Genomic DNA, 14,154 nt, shown 5'->3' on the forward strand with positions numbered 1-14,154 from the left:
GTCTACCCGACGTTTCACATTGTGTTGTTAATCACATACGCATGTTATTTTACGCAAGTGCTCTGGTTGACAGAAAGAGTCATCCAGTTTGTGTGCAATTTTTCAAGGATTAACAATAAATGACATATGATAGAGGAGACAATTAGCTTCTACAGTGCGAGAAAAGAAACTGTGTGAGTGAGAAATCATATAGTCCAAAATTACAAGTCTTGGATGTATAAAATATATTTTTATTCACAGAATACATGTGGCAGTAAGATGCTGATTACCAGGTAACTATGTAGGCAGTACAGTTTACTATGTATCTTCTGTATTCGCTTATGCTCAGGAAACCTTATTTTTTACCTTTATATTTATTCTCATTACCAGTTCTCCATTTCGTGAATAGCCTGGTGACACACAATAATATTTGAAAGTGTTGATGTGTACGAGGAAACATTAGAAAGGGTATCACGCAGATTGATACCACAACTCTCTGCTCATTTGTGGCAAGATTCCAATTTACAAAATAATTGTTATGTTAGGAACAGTAATCTTTCATTCTAGATGATATAATATCTAAATGATTATGAAACAGTAACACATCAAACACACAAAAATCGATAAAATAGTAGAAGCATCTGAAACTGTTACACTGTCTTGTAATTAGCATATACTAAAACTGCATTGTAGCACATTGCTCTGTTTTGCTGTTACCCAAAACTGAATGTCTGAAAATAATAAGAGGAATTTTGAAAATTCTACATGTATGGAAAATTGACTTTTGATCATTTTTAATTGTAATATCTAAGTAGAGCAATACTATCAAACAACTGTTTGAAAACATATATAACAGGTGGGGTTGAGGTTTGCACAGTTCACTGTTGATCTGACATTTGCAAAGGACCGTCTGTGTATCTTTGAGTAGTAAAAATTTGATATCTATAAAAGCATATACTGTTTACTCTATTCACTTACTATGCTGACTGCTATGAGGAAGAAAAGACAATTACTTGAAATGCACCAGATATCTACCAGCCAGCCATCTGAAGTGTTTACATTTCATCGAATTATAATTTCAGTAAGCTTATATCATTTTCACAGTCAAGAAATAAAAAGCATTTAGTACCAAGATTTTCTTTGTATCGTCATTAGATGGCTTATATGTGTAGAGTGGCCACGCACCAGCAGTCCATGAGAAAAGTGTGACTGGAGCAGTCCAAAATAGGTGAATCTTAAATATTCTATAGTAAATAAATATGAGTATCTCAGTTTCCATAATAGATGTGTTACCTTTGATAATTTTTTGCAGATGTAACTAATGTGTTCTTCCCAGGTCAACTTGGAGTCAATATGGACTCCTAAAAGTTTAACTGTTCAATTTCCTATATCCTTAGATAGTTCTGACAGAAAATGCCGATTCTTGTCAGGTTTACACAGAAGTTTGTTAGAGGCGAACTGTTTTACTGCAGCATCTAGTGATTACAGCAACATTTGTTGTACTACTGAAGCGTCTTGATGAGTTGCAATAGCACATTACAGATTGGGGAATATGATGCGGCAATTGATATGCCAATTCAAAAAAGCTGTACAGAAAAGAAATCATTTCTGCAAAGAAAAAAGCTAATGATAACTATATTTATCAGTCCAGCAGCAAATATAAAGCAGCATGGAAAATAGTTAAAGCAGAAACAGGGCTAATTGCAGAAAATTTACCTGTTCCTCTAAGTGCAGTTGAACTAAATAATAGTTTCATAAATTCTGGAGAATTAGCTATGACAGATGAAAGTAATTTAGATGATAGTGAGGACAGACTTCCCAAATTGCAGGAAACAGAGTTGACAGGAGACTTGCCAAAATTTGAATGGAGAACCATTTATGCTAAGGATATACTGGATGTAGTCAGATCACTAAGCAACTCCAGAACTGAGGACATCCATGGTTTTTCTAATTTTACCATAAAGAAAATAAGACACTTTATATGCATTCCACTGTCTTACTTAATCAATAGGATGTTTACAGAGGGAACATTTCCAGATTGCCTTAAACTGACAATTGTATTGCCCATATACAAAAAGGGAGGCAGAAATTCACACCAAAATTACAAACCTATAGCAATAGTACCAATATTATCTAAAATTATTGAAAGTCCAATAAACGATTTTTTTGAGTGTCACAACCGTCTCAATAAGGCTCAGTATGGATTCCGAACTGGGCTATCAACAATAAAAGCAGTTCAGGAAGTTGTCTTATCAATATTACAAGGTTTTGAAGAAAGGGAACATACCTATACAACTTTATTTGATTTAACTGGATATGACGGTAGTATCTGTTCCCGAAAGAACAGTTACTGTGGATGACCATGCAGCTTTGCTAGAAATGAAATGATAATTAAATGGACACCCTAGCTGCAAACAGGCGTTGATGTACTTCATTGGGGACATGTTGCAGCTAGGGTGTCCATTTAATTATCATTTCATTTCTAGCAAAGCTGCATGGTCATCCACGGTAACTGTTCTTTCAGGAACAGATACTACTGTCATATATAGTTAAAAAAAATATGGCTTCCTGGCCATTGACCTTCTTGTGCGAACGCACACGCTATGCCCGAACTCGTACGGGACTTGGTGGATTAATCTGCCACGAGTAATGAGTATGATGGGCAAACATCTATTAGGCGCACTACGAATGTAGTGTTGTGGACATGTTGGGAATGTGGGTCTCACGGGGAGCGTGCAAGGGATAAGTCCCTGCAGTCGCACTATCCTCTGTGTCCGCGGTGGCTCAGATGGATAGAGTGTCTACCATGTAAGCGGGAGATCCCGGGTTCGAGTCCCGGTCGGGGCACACAATTTCAACATGACCCCAATGAAGTACATCAACACCTGTTTGCAGCTAGGGTGTCCATTTAAGTATCTTTTTATTTGATTTAACCAAGGCATTTGATACTGCCTCACATAGCATTTTAATTAAGAAACTAGAAAAATATGGAACAACTGAAACAGAACTATTACTGCTGAAATCATATTTGACAAACAGAAACCAAATGATCTATATAAATTCAAACAACAAATCTGACCTTCTCAAGGTAAAATATGGAGTCCCACAAGGGTTTGTACTGGGACCTTTCTTATTCATTTTGTATGTGAATGACCTGCCCAACACATTACCATATAAATCTGTAATGTATGCTGATGACACAACTTTTATCACGTCACATAATGATGTGGATGTTGTCAAACAAATGAACAAATCCATGAAGGAAATGACAGCTCACTTGTTTCACGAAAATAGGCTGTCGTTAAACAAAAATGGAACTGAACAAATCCTTTCTTCCCTTAGAGATATTAATGATGGACCTAATGAAATCAGACATTCAGTAAAATTGCTAAGCATTTATCTTGATACCAAATTGTGCTGGAATACTCACACAGAAAAGCTGTGCAGTAGGTTGGAAAGATTTCTATATCTCCTTAGGAAACTGAAGCATTGTGTCAGTAAGGAGTGCATACTTATGGCATACCATGCCTATTTTCATACTCATCTGCATTATGGAATACTTCTTTGGGGAAACTCTGCTGGGGCAAAAGATGTTTTCCTCTGGCAGAAGAAAGCCATTAGATGTATTTTTGATGTGAGCAATTTAACTTCTTGCGGACAGTGCTTCATTGAGCACAGAATTCTTTCAGTTCCCAGTCTATACATACTTAAAGCACTTATGCATGCCAAAGAGAATTCCCACATGTAGGAAAGCAGGTCAGACGTGCGCTCATATGAAACCAGACATAGGAACTTATTAGAGATTCCTTGGACACGTTTGAGTTACATCCAAAATAATTTTATACATGCTGGCAAAACATTTTACAAAAATACATCACATGGAACGAGGGAATTGCATGAGAATAGATTTAAAATGGTAGTAGAGACATGGTTGAAAGAGAAAGCATTCTATAGCATAAGTGAATTCCTACATGATGAAAAAATATGATTCTCTATTATTATAAATGTGATTGTGATCAAAGGAACTGTAATTTATGTCATACAACCATACTGACCTTTTGTATAATCATATACCATATGTTATCTTTTGTGTAATCATTTGTATAACCATCTGACGGTGCCTACACAACACAACAGTTGTCTACAGGCAAATAAATAAAATAAAATAAATAATCACATTTAAGTTTCTTAATGACTGCATATGAGCAGTAACCACTTATGTAGTGGAGTACAGGCCACACATACTCATCCAATTCCTGTATATCAATATCTTCCACAACTACATTTAACTCTTCATTATATGTCACTCCTGGGATGTCATTTATGTCTGTTTCAGTAGAAAAAATGTCATCCTTGGCAATTACAACACCACCCATTTTTGGGACTTTAATATTAATGATACATAGCGTCATACCCTCAGAGTCTTTCTGTCTCAAAAATCTGTCTAATTGACACATGGTAATTACCACCACTCATCTGACAAAATTTACCAAACCTGCTTTCCAGGTCATCAGTTTGAACCTTGCGTGTTTGAAAGTATTGCCTCTTTTTCTCATTGACGCAATACCTAGCCAGATCCACCAATGTGAGAGTGGTATGCCTAAGAGCTAAATGTGTTTATCTGCTAAGACCAATTAAACCCTGAGAATTTTCCTTTATTAACCAATTTGCAAACTGAAGTAGGAACTCCAGTATGTGCTTAGAATTCCTGGTTATTGGCTGCTGAATCCTATTTAATAACCTTTGACCTTTTAATAATGTTTTTACATTACCTGCATCCACCACTTGCAAATGATCTCAATGAAAGTTGCAGTATTCAGTATTGTGTTTAGAGCCTAATTCTCTCAGAGCAATAGCTGTTGTATGGTCAAAAATATGGAGAGCAAGTTTTACATTCTGCCTTTCTATGATTCAGGGATATAGTGATTTAAGACATAGCTTGTTTGCAAATGTCAATAAATTTGCCTTTTACAGCAAATGAAGAGATTTCAAGCTGTTGAAAGACGCAAAACCATCACCCAGCTCATAATTAAAATCTGGAAACTCTATAATCTCTTTTTTTTTATGCATTTTGATAGGTGCACACTATCGATAAGAAAATAAAATAGCCTACTTCCAGCACCTGGAGAAGGGTGTCGGTATTTAATTTTAAGTTCGGGTGGATCACTGAAGTAAGATACAGCTTTCTTATTAATGGTATTATTATGAGATACAATACCAACAACTTCAAACTGTATGCTTTCTAACTTCAATACAATATCTTTAAGGAAGGTGAGAAGAGCAGGAGCCTGCAAGACTTTGACCGGCAGAATATGAGCTACATCGGTGTACTGTGTATCCAAACCACGCACCATGAATACGTAGGCTGTGGATGCAAATTCACTACTATTATAGGCCCGGCCAACTACGTTTCCCCCTTTGTAGCCCATTTGTGACTTTAAATGGATTCCATGCATCGATAGGAGACCGCCCAGTCTTCTTCAGTTAAAAATATCACTATCCTAGTTATGTATCCCAGAAAATGTGCAGGAACTTGTTCAAGAGCAGTATTACTAGCAAATCCACCACATATTCTAGTCAGAGTAGCAGGGCTAGACATAGTTATTATACCACTGCTTCTTAAAAACTTGTAACACTGAGGAGAAATAGAATGAACTAATGACCACAAAACTAAAATATCCCACGAATATCTTGCAATTTTCTTCTTGCATTTTAGCAATGGAATCTGTTCTTCCATAACGTTTATAATTTCATGTTTATCTGGCAAGTTTTCAGATAAATTATTCAAAATAGTGGTTATGAAATCAATACTCTCATTAGGTTCCTGATCTTCTCTGTTGCTAAATTTTAACTCGACAATATTAAGAATATTAGCTAACTGTGTTTTGGTACTTACGGTTACTAGAAACTTTATGTTCCCTATTTGACCAAGCTGTTAATCATTGACATGGACAGTGAAAGTGAGACTTGCGTTAATTGTAACATACCACAGAACTCTCAAAAATGGCATTTCACTAATTAAAAGAAAATACACACTACTCAACTTTTTGACACAGGTCCACTCATTCGAATGGCTACTATTAATTTTATCACATAATACCTTCAACGAAAAGAATGATATTTTCCTTCTTGTGGTGTAGTTAAATAATCAGGACATTCTGGCAATAGTGCTGGTATTGCACCTATAAACAAATATTAATTCTCAGTACCTTACCATATAAACCAAGAGTGTAAGAGATTCATCCAATAATTATATAACCTAACTCAAAGTCCGTAAACGACCAACTAACCTTTCCTTAAACGTGGACGATCAAGAGGCGTGTAATTAATCTTCCAGTCTTAGCATCATATGACGATGTACTTCTTTCTATTTCGTGTGCATGGAAATGCAGCTCACAAATCTGTTAAAAATAATGGATTACGTTACGTTAATATGAGAAAAGTTTGGCCTATGTATGCAGGTTATGTTTACAAATCACAATTAACACTCAGACTAAACAGAACCATTCCATAGGTTTATTTACTAAAGCTGCTACTTACCACAGAGTGATCTGAAGGGATGAAATTATCACGGTGAACTGCTCTTATCCATTCTCTCCATGCATCTTCATCACGAGGGAAATGGAATGTACTGACTCTTTCCCGAGCAGTGTAATTGCCTCTACAAGCAGGCATAAAGTCTTCTTTTTTCCTTTACTGCATTTCGATTGCCGCCCGCCCCCCCCCCCCCCCCTTCACCGTCGTACGCTGCTCTGCAACCTACAGACGTTAAAAACGTAAGAAGAAAAGAAACAAGAAAAACAGGTGATAAAATGGTGACTTAAATTGTAAAACGGCGGAAAATTGTGGAAAGTAGGCATACAGCATCTACGTGGCACGTTAATATGTTGAACTACTATGAACACTATTACACTAACATTTCAATTCACAATCATATAACGTCTACACATGCGAATCAACCACGACAGCACATGTTGCCTTGTGTTTGTTATGACCCGAGTGCTTACATCACGAGCGACTCCAAAGACAGTGTAGCGGCCTTGTCCCTAGATGGCCATGCTAAAAGGAAAGCCACATCTTCTGTAGCAGCGTCTTGGGCTGACATCTGTTGGCGACACCGAGCAACACTGCAGTATTCAAGCGCTGCTAATTTTACTTCGCATTGGCAAGTTTAGCAGGAAAATATTGGAAGTAACATACATTATCGCAGGTATATCATTTAGTTATTTTTAATTTTCTAACAGAATTGCAATAAGTGGCCACATCTTTTGATTATTTGTAAATGATGTACTTCATACCCATCAAGTTTTGTGGTAAGGTGCTCTTTAGATATGGTAACGTTAGTTATCTAATTGCTAGAGCGGCACTCACGGCCTTAGCGTGAAATTTTTGGGGGGCTCGGATACATTAATTCGTGCCTAAGAATTGCTCAATACGAATAGTTTCGCCATCTGAGTCATTGCGGGTGGGGTGAAGTACACAGCGTGGAGAGATGTACTCGTAGTTTTCCGTATTTTCAACTACAGCCAGGAACTTTCTAGGTCGATCTATCGACCACGGCTTGGCTACACACACATATCCTTCTTGCAACGCATCTCCATCACAGCCGCAAATTGCGTCTTTCGCTTGTTGCATCTTGTTTATTTTTTTGTATCGAATTTCGAGCATACTTTCAAACTTACTATTTTAGATCCTTACTTCGACTATTCTCCAGGTTTAGGTGGACTATATGTAAACAGCACGATGCTGTCAGCCTAAGCAGGGGGATTCACTCAAAAATTATTCCCGCATTTCGTCTCATCCAGTGGAACTATCGAATTATGACTCAAAATTCCGCGGAAATGCCAAGAATATCAGCTTTCGTACCAACTGGGTCCGTACTAGTCTTCCCTCGCTCCTGTACTGAAATGACAATTTTTTCTTTCGCCTACGGCGCCAGTCTGTTCGTTGAGCTCAGCTTTGGAAATCCAGCCAGGCAGAAGACTGTGATTCTAACTCAGCCAGCTGCACGTAGTGTAGAGGAGTGACGCGAGAGAGCAGCAGCCGCCTGCTATGGAGAAAAGCCGGACTCAAGTCTTTTTCTTTACTCTACCAATATTTTGGTTAAATATGGTAACATCATTATTTATGTTCCTGTTGTGAGAATTTTGTGTGTTTTGGACCTCTTTAGCACCTGCCTGCCTGAACTCCTCATTGACACATTAGTCTAAAAAAGAGGTACATCCATGAGTACTAGTGTCCCCCCTTATGGATTTTGCAAACAACCCTGCCAGTTTACTCTTCCCTTTCCTATTGAGGTGTAGGCCATGCCTCGAGGAATCCCCCCTTATCGATAGCCTCGACAGGAACCGATCCGATGTCTGACAGAGCGGCCACCCTACGCAACTGATCCAACTCCATATTTACCCTCCTGACAGAGCGGTTCAACTGGGGCCCATCGTGCCGCACAAAAGCAGCCACCGGCCCAACACTGGTACGGGTCGTTGCCGAGGCTGTTTTCACCAGGTCGCACTCGATACTGTAGCTCTGATCCCTATCGACACTGTTTCCCACTCCACCCACTATCATCACACGATCCTGCTTTGTGAATCCCTTGCACAAGGAACCTATATCCTCTACCACCTGGCTAAGACTTACACTTGGCTTGAAAAAGTTTGTGGCCTGGTACCTGTCACCTAATTTTTCCTGCAAAATCTGGCCCACACCTCTTCCATGGCTGCTACCTAGCAACAGAACTTTCCTATTACTTTGTACTCTTTTTTTCTTAGTGAAATTCTGTTGCATCCTAACTACATCTACTTCTACAGGAGCCTCTTCCTTACTTAACTGTGGCAGCAAGGCAAATCTATCCGTTGTGCCAATTGGGAAACTGTCAGACACTCTCCTCTTTCTGTAGCCCCTGTTCCCAGCTACCACTTCCCACCGCTGTTTACCCTCCTCCCCCCTTAACCTCTTCAGTTCCAGCCCTCGCTCTGTCCAAATCAGCCTGAAGGGCTCTAATTTATCCTCCTGTTCAGCTATAAGCCTATCTCTTGAGCAAACGCTGCAAAAGAATGGAAGAGTCTCGTTTGCTTCCCCAATTCCCACGCCGCTACAATTTCCCCAATGAAACCAACAATACTAGGTGCGGAATCTTAAATTTTCTAATCCACGTTAATGCTTGAAAATTGCACTTACTTTACATAAAAGCAGTTGCTTTTCTATTCTGCCAGTTTGCTCTGCAGATGTTCATCAGCCGTATTATTCTTCATGCTGCATCCCTCTCTTCTTGCCTTCAAAAGTACAACTAAAAGCACAGCATTGTTGGTTCATTCAAGACGAAAATACCCAATATCTCCTACTTTAAACGAACGTGTCATGAACTGCAGTCAGCTCTAACCTGTGCAGATGTGATGACGGCCATACTTTTGCTGGCAGCGACTCGACCTGCCATCTGTCTGCAGCAGTTGGTACTGCGGCCGGCAACTCCTGCCATCTCGCGCCTCTCCGGTACACTACGTGCAGCCGGCCAAGTGTCTTTTCCGCCATTACACCTCGTGCCGTCTTCTCCAGACCTGGTCCCGCAACGTACCAAATTCCTAAGATTAACTTATCATAAGACCAATTAAAGGATGTTGATTGTTAGAACTGTTTCCCAAATCAATTACACATCAAAATGTGCTTCAGATTCAAATAGAGCAACTCTACAGTTATGCACAAGCAACAAACAAATAACACTCATTGAACCTAAGGATGAGTTCTTTCATTTGTGGGATTTGAAGATAATGACTATCGACTGGATGGGCGGGACCGCCTCCGACTCCTCAAACTCCTCTCTGGCCGGACATGGGGGTTGCCCGCCTCTACCATCCTCCACACCTACAAATCCTTAATCCGTCCCATCCTCTGTTATGCCAGTCCTGCCTGGATATCTGCCCCCCCCCCCCCCAAATTCTATAAGTCCCTCCAGATCCTTGAGCGTCATGCACTCCACCTCGCCTTCCGTATACACCTCACGTCCCCCACAACAACAACAACAACAGGCTGTAGAGCAGCGTACTAAGCTGCTGCCAGCCCACCCCCTTCGGGAGGAATTGAAAATCAATAAAGGAAAAAAAATATGCGTGGGGAACGAAATAAATAGGAGAGCGAAAATAACCTGGCCTACTCGGCAGTGTTTCCATCACTAATCGAATATACTGAGCCTCCGATTTGTACGAGAAAGTAAGTTAGGAGGCACTACGATTACTGCTTATGATTTTTAAGCTAGATGTTTCGCGCATTCACAAACACATCTGCATCGTGCTACTGAGTGCAGTGTGCCAAGTTTCGGCTACATCGTTTGACGCGGTTTCATAAACCACACCGTTCAAAAATATGAATTAGAAGAGTAATGCATGGTAAAGAAACGTTAATTGAGTTGACCGAATATGTAGAATACACTACCGAACTTGTACCTGGGTGTAAGAAATTCTCGCCACAAACCTTGTATAGACAGGGGCACGTACAGCAGTTTTATTAGTAAAAAAGCCATAACTAAACATTAGGACACACCAAGCAATTGTTTATTACCTCTAAGAGTTTCCTGTCAAAGTTCTAAATTGGAAATGAGGCAAAGAAATTCGAGTGATGTTCCCGAGTGCACTGTTGCTGATTGTCGCCGATAGATGGCACACCGGCATGCTGCCCTGGTAAACACACCGCAAACGCATCGCCGCAGAGCGGAGAGCATCTCAACTCACTGTGCTGGCAACACGGCTGCTTCATGGAAAACGAATAAACGAGCTTTTTAACACTAAACTTTTTGGCGTGAGCCATTACACACTGTGATTAATATTCATAAGGCTTTGCATGCTGTGCTAATTCTTTGTCCAAGTATGCTGATGTGTTAACACCATTTTAATAGTTGATCGACATGGATACCTAAGAATTATGTGCCAGCTACACAGTCTATGGTTTCACCACATTCTTTAAGTTTTGTTATATTATCTTTTGTATTTGTGTAGAAGTTTATTGTTATCTGACCAGTTACACAACGACTTAATTCCTTTTCATTTTTTACTTCTAATATTTCTGGTGTCCTATCTGTAATTACTATAATGCTATCAGCAGCAAGTAACACAGTTTATCCTAGTGTGACCAACAGTGGGAAGTCATGATGGAAATGAGAAACAGTGTTTGGCCTGACACACTCTCTTGTTGACATATTGGTGATCTGAAAGGTGTTTCACCATATAGTTAGGGCCACTTGAGATCTGGGATATCTCTGCACTCTGTCTGCTAGGTAAGACCAAATCATTCATTAATCGCTAGTGTTTCAATTTTACCTTGAAGTATTTCATGATCAATCGTGTCAAATGCTTCACTGAGGTCTAGGAAAATATCTGTTACTTGTTCTCCTTTACCTAGAGCTAGCTATCACTTTTGTAAATTTTGCTATAGCTTCTAGTGTTCACTCTCCAGACCTCAAGCCAAATTGTTCTTTGCACCCAAGTTACCACTTATGAAAATAACCCATAAGTCTGTTTTTCATAATAATTTCTATCACTTTCTTGAAAAGTAAGACAGCAATAAAACTGGTCTCTTGTCACCTATGTTTTCTGTATCACCTTTTTTATGCACGGGAAGGACTTTTGCTTACGTCAGGCAGTCGGGGAGACAACCTGATGAGAACTCATTTATTATGTCTGTTAAGGATGTTTTTGTGCTTCTAATGCAGGGGGACACCAAGAGTCTCCTTTCTGTGCCATATACATCACAATTAACTAGCAATGAGTTATCTAATTGTTCAGCACCCCACATAAAGGTATTAAGTTCACAGTTGAGGATAAAGTAGGCACCATTGTAAACTTACTAGACCTGACCATTAGAATAACAAGTAGTAGACATAAAATTGAAATTTATTGGAAGTCTGCAACAGCATTCCGCCATCCACAACTCCTCTTGCCATCCCACAGCCCCAGAATGGCAGCATTCTGGTATGTTGTCAAGAGGAGCAGCAACCCAACTGCAACACTCTGAAGATAAATGTAAACAAGAGATTGAAATAAACACCGGAGTAGCAGAATCCCTGAAAAACACAAATAGTTGCAAAAGAATCGCAGCACTCAAAACAAACGTAAAATAAGACCACCTAAACAGTACAATTTGTGGGTAGTATTTGGTATCAGACTGCCAATGTCGTGATACGTAAAGACATAAACATGTCACATGCAACGCGATTGGGCAGAAAATAGTGCATCCTTGAACCACCGCAGATGTACAAATATCAAAGAAAGCAGACTGAGTCCATCCTAATTGACAACATGGTACCAAAGCGTTTGTCATCTCTGGTCTTAACAGCAGCCTGCACCATTAGATTTGCAATGCACATGTCCAATCTCTCTCTCTCTCTCTCTCTCTCTTGTATCACATACACTACATTTTTGCCCCACTTCATATTTACTACGAATTTCGTAATTTGTGTTTCATTAATATTCATGTTCTTAGTATTTTGAAGTAGTGTTTCTGCTGTATGTTGTTTGTATCTACCACTTTCCAAATATCGTCTTTGTTTAGAAAGTGTGTCAGTTTATTGTGCTGTATATGATGCACAAACTAGCCTGTGAAGACCAGAGGTATTCTATTGTAACTGTTTTATTTGTACATTTAGATTTACGTCCACGTTTTAGCCGGAGATCTCCACAGAGCCGTGTTCCAAATAGTGATTTGTTTCCCTACAGGCAGTGCCTCAGGTTAGCCAAAAATCATAACATAATACAAACATCATATTATTACAAATAACCCACCTGGTAATGAAGGTTTAAATCTTTGAAACATGGCGAGGAAATAAATTAAACAGTGACTGGTAACAGTAAACACATTGCTTCAGTTGAATTAACATAGTTACTTGAAGTGTCTTCAGAAGTATTGGGGTGAAGGGCTTAACTGAATCACTCAGCATGTCTTGTAGGACTCCGAATGCAAGTAAACAGAAACCACAGGAAAATGTAAAACAAGGTAAAGGGTTGTAGTCAAATTACAGCAGATAATGCGCAAGGGATTAAGAGTGGGAAATGGCACACTTCTAGGACTGGACGAATTTTGCTATTTCCGTAGCAATGCCAAAACTAGAGAGCATGAAAACTACAGTGCGGCAGTAGAGTAAAAAGCTTTTCTGAAAAAACTGAGATGTTTACATCACGTAATTGTAAATATGAGTAGTGGAAAGTATTTTTTTAAAGAATTTTTGTGGAGTTTTACTAGGTATGGAAGTTAACTGTGGACAACAAATACCGTAGACAGGAGGAGAAAGGTAGTTGTTTAAGTGTGGTGCTACAGAAGAAAGCTGAAGATCAGATGTGTAGACTGGATAACCCATGAAGAGGTATTTGTTTTTAAATACGAGTCCCACGGGAAGTCCTCATATCCACATTTTGACCGTGTGTCTTCGAATGCGAGATAACCATCCTCAATCAATCAACCGTTGATTCCCTTGGGTACATGCCCTGCCCATCTGTAACACATTCCCATTATAGCTGTAATTATGTCCATCCCGCCGGTCTGCTTCCTCGCCCATTTTTACTCTTCTGTATATTCAAGCTGTACTCTGAGGTCCAATAGTCCAGAAATAATACACCCAAAAACTTTCCATCTCAGAGATTGGAAATATATTTTGTACTCACTTAACTTGAAAGAATTCAGAAGACATGATGGTTATATGAGGTGCCTACAGCACTGAGTGATATTTTAATTAACAAAACACACAATGCTCGTTTAACTACTATTTAGGTTAGATTCTCTGCATGCTATTCAAAACTGCACATGCTCAACCGTAGGATGCTTACAACTAGTATAAAGACCCCACTTATCTGTACAAATATATGGAGAGGCAAAAATTTGTTTCTTTCACAGTCTGGGAAGAAATTTTGTTTGTTATGACTGTAACTTACAAATGATTCACTGAAATGTTTATATTGTTATAAATATTTGTAGCTACAAATTGTAAACTCGGTCTTTCCGTGTCTCCACACATGACAACTCATCAGTCATGTATACAATGAAGTGGATGATGATAGATGAAATGTTTTGAAATCGCTACTTATATTTACCACAAATATGTCATTGTACCTATAACTACAGATATCACATGCTAATATATCTGAATCACAAACACATCCTTAAGGATGGCAACTGTTTGCAGCAAATTTGGAGGCC

The 14,154-nt window shown here is 39.1% G+C and overlaps 1 long non-coding RNA gene across 1 annotated transcript; it reads right to left on the reverse strand.

Moving 5' to 3' along the window:
* Positions 1 to 230: 230 nt before the first annotated feature.
* Positions 231 to 6,664, reverse strand: LOC126443280 (uncharacterized). Its single transcript, XR_007581840.1, has 4 exons — positions 6,520 to 6,664; positions 6,270 to 6,380; positions 6,080 to 6,161; positions 231 to 710 (listed from the first exon to the last, which is right to left on the reverse strand). It is a non-coding gene; the product is annotated as an uncharacterized LOC126443280 (long non-coding RNA).
* Between the last annotated feature and the right edge of the window lie 7,490 nt (positions 6,665 to 14,154).

Source organism: Schistocerca serialis, unplaced genomic scaffold, assembly GCF_023864345.2.
Source record: "Schistocerca serialis cubense isolate TAMUIC-IGC-003099 unplaced genomic scaffold, iqSchSeri2.2 HiC_scaffold_1434, whole genome shotgun sequence".
Classification (NCBI taxonomy): Eukaryota; Metazoa; Arthropoda; class Insecta; order Orthoptera; family Acrididae; genus Schistocerca; species Schistocerca serialis.